Below are 3,441 nucleotides of genomic sequence, written 5' to 3' on the forward strand. Positions count from 1 at the left end.
CGTGCACTTGCGGTTGGTTTTAGTGGTAAAACCTGAGGACAACAAGTTTTTGGCGCCGTTGCCGGGGACCAATAGCGTTACCTTTGGAACTAAGACTAGAGTCTAGTCTAGAACCTAATTTTTCATATTACTTATAAATTCTTTCTCGATTTTCTTGCTTGTATTTCAGGTACCAGAACACGAGAAGCCGAAGTTCTGAAAACTTGGCAGTTGTTTCTAACGAAGAACTTGCAAGTATCGAAAGAGAGAACAACAGAAACAGAAGAAGAAACATGGCTGGAGTGCAAGACCAGCACGATGGACCCGGAAATGGGCAAAATTTTCCTATCGGTGATGAGCAAAACGCAGATAACACTGCAAATGCTGTCAATGCTGCTGCTGCCGGTGGAGTTTTCCGACAACCTTTTCCTATTCCAGGACAGAGGCAAAATCAACCTCGTCCCATTGGATCTGTCGACGCTCCGCACACATTCTATCACAATCGATCCGCGATACAACCTCCTCCTGTCAACAGGCAAGACTATGAGATCAAACCTCAAACGATAGCTCTGGTCAAACAGAGCATGTTCTATGGTCTCCCGTCCGAAAGCCCCATGGACCATATTGAGACTCTTGAAGAGATTTGTAGCACGACACGATCAAATGGAGTTCCCGCTGATTTTCTACGTTGTAAGCTGTTTGCATTTTCTCTGGGAGATAAGGCGATGAGGTGGCTGAAGTCTCTACCTCCAGGATCTATCACTACTTGGGAGCAATGCAGAGCTATGTTCTTGGACAAATTCTACACCAAGCACAAGACGGCTAGTTTGAGGAGTAAGATCACAAACTTTCAGCAAAATCCCTCTGAGCCACTAAGTGAAGCATGGGCACGATTCAAAGAATATCAAAGAGAGTGTCCACATCATGGGTACTCAGATGAGCATATCCTCAACATCTTCTATGATGGAGCAAACTGGAATGTCAAAAACTCTCTCAACGCAGCCAGCAATGGAGACTTTATGACAAGAACCCAGGAGGAAGCTTACACATTGATAGAAAATCTTGCCACAAGCTCCAGCAACCAAAATGAAGAATATGATAGATCGCGAAAAGGCGGAAACTCAGAAATCAAGAAGCTGGAAGAGATGAGCGCAAAGATCGATATGCTTATGCAAAGGGATCAAAGGGTTGTCAGTTCCATCGAGGAATATGGAGAAGGAGCGTTTTTCTTCCCCAATCAAGAACCACAGGAACAGCAGGCTGTAGTCAACTATGTGAACGGACAAAACCTTGAACAGCAAGCTGCAGTGAACTACGTTGGTGGACAGAACTATGTGCAGAACAAGGGACTCAATCAAAACTATCCACATCAGTCAGGAGGACAAGGACAACAGTTTCAACCACAAGCTTACAGACCAAACCAAGGACAGCAAGGATATCAAAACCAAAACTACGGGCAGAACCGACCTTTTGGACAGAGCTTGGGACAAAACCGATATCAGAACTCTAATTACAACCAAGGAGGATTTCAATATCAAAACCAAAACTACAGGCAGAACCGACCTTTTGGACAGAGCTTGGGACAAAACCGATATCAGAACTCTAATTACAACCAAGGAGGATTTCAGCAGAAGCAACCTTTCAATTCTTTTCAACCAAAGAATCCAACACAGTTTCAAACCGGGGAAAGTTCTGTTCCGGCTGCTAAAGAGTCTAAGCTTGAGTCAATTCTCCAACAATTGATGCTCAACCAGCAAAAGACAGCTTCTGAAATAAACACAAAGGTTGATAACATCAATGTGAAGGTTGATACCATGTTCCAAGACATGAACAACAAATGGGAGTCTCTTTCAGCACATGTCAAGAAGTTAGAGACTCAAGTCGCCCAAACTGCTGAAGCTGTCCAAAGACCTACTGGAGTTCTTCCTGGAAGAGGTGAACACAACCCAAGGAATGAATTTGTGAACGCTATCACTCTAAGGAGTGGGAAGGAGCTGGTTTCTAAAGAAAAGAGAAGCATGCCCGCTGACGAAAAAATTGCACAGATTGAAGAACCCACTGAGGTACAACCTGAAGAGGCGGAAGCTGCTGAAAACATACCGCCTATGGTTCGAGTATACACCCCTAAGCTGCCCTACCCAGTGAAACAGAGGAAATCTCGCAGAGATTTGGAGGCAGCTAAGTGCAAAGAGATGGTGAGCGAGTTGAATGTGAAGCTCTCGTTTGAAGATGCTGTTGAAATGATGCCTGCTCTGAAGAGATATGTCAAGAGCTTGGTGACTAACAAAGCCTCACCTAAGGAGAATGTTATGTCTATCTCCAAAAGATGTAGCACACTACTTCAGAACAGAGCACCAGAGAAGATGGAAGATCCTGGGAGTTTTGTGTTATCATGCGAGATCGAAGGAGCTGTATTCGAGAAATCTGTCTGCGACTTGGGATCTAGTGTGAACCTGATGCCATACACTGTGGCACAGAGGCTTGGTCTCACAAACTTCAGGTCAACGAAAATCCAGCTAGTCTTCGCAGATCGCTCAGTGAGACATCCCGTCGGAGTTATTTTAGACATCGATGTGGTGATCGGAAACCATAGAATTCCTGCAGACTTTGTAGTGCTGGAGCTCGATCAGGAGCCAAAGGACCCTCTCATTCTGGGACGTCCATTTCTGGCCACAGCAGGAGCTATCATCGATGTAAAGAAAGGGAAGATAGATCTCCATCTGGGAGACATAATCATGAAGTTCGAGGTGAATAAGATGCTGAAAAGACCCACACTGGATGGACACACGTTCTCCATCGATCATGCCTCAGAAGATGATGATGAAGATGATGAAGTAACTAAAGAGCTGCTGAGAGATGACCCCATAGAGATTGCTCTTACTCTAGCTGAGAGTGAGCACGGGTATTTAAACGAACACACTGCTGAATTTGTCAAGATGCTTGATTCCGGTTTCCAAACAAAACACGAAGTAGCTTCTATGAGCCTTGAAGAGGAAGAATCACCAACACAAAAAGCTACTACAGACCACCTTAACCCCTGGAGCGAACTAAGAGCCCCAAAGATAGAACTCGCGAACTAAGAGCCCCAAAGCTCAAAACCCTCCCAGCTGGGTTAAGGTATGCATTTCTTGGCCCTAAGTCAACTTACCCTGTTATCATAAATGCTGATTTGAATAATGCTGAGACTGCCTTACTTCTATGTGAACTAAGAAAGTACCATAAAGCAATAGGCTATTCACTAGATGATATTCCTGGCCTCTCACCTGACCTTTGTATGCATAGGATATATCTAGAGGATGAATCGAGGAATTCTACAGAACATCAGATGAGGTTAAACCCGAATCTAGAAGATGTTGTAAAGAAGGAAATAATGAAACTTCTAGAGGCTGGAATAATCTATGAAATCTCTGATAGTAATTGGGTTAGTCCTGTGCATGTAGTGCCTAAAAAGGGTTGGATAAC

Source organism: Brassica oleracea, chromosome C7 (genome assembly GCF_000695525.1).
Source record: "Brassica oleracea var. oleracea cultivar TO1000 chromosome C7, BOL, whole genome shotgun sequence".
NCBI lineage: Eukaryota > Viridiplantae > Streptophyta > Magnoliopsida > Brassicales > Brassicaceae > Brassica > Brassica oleracea.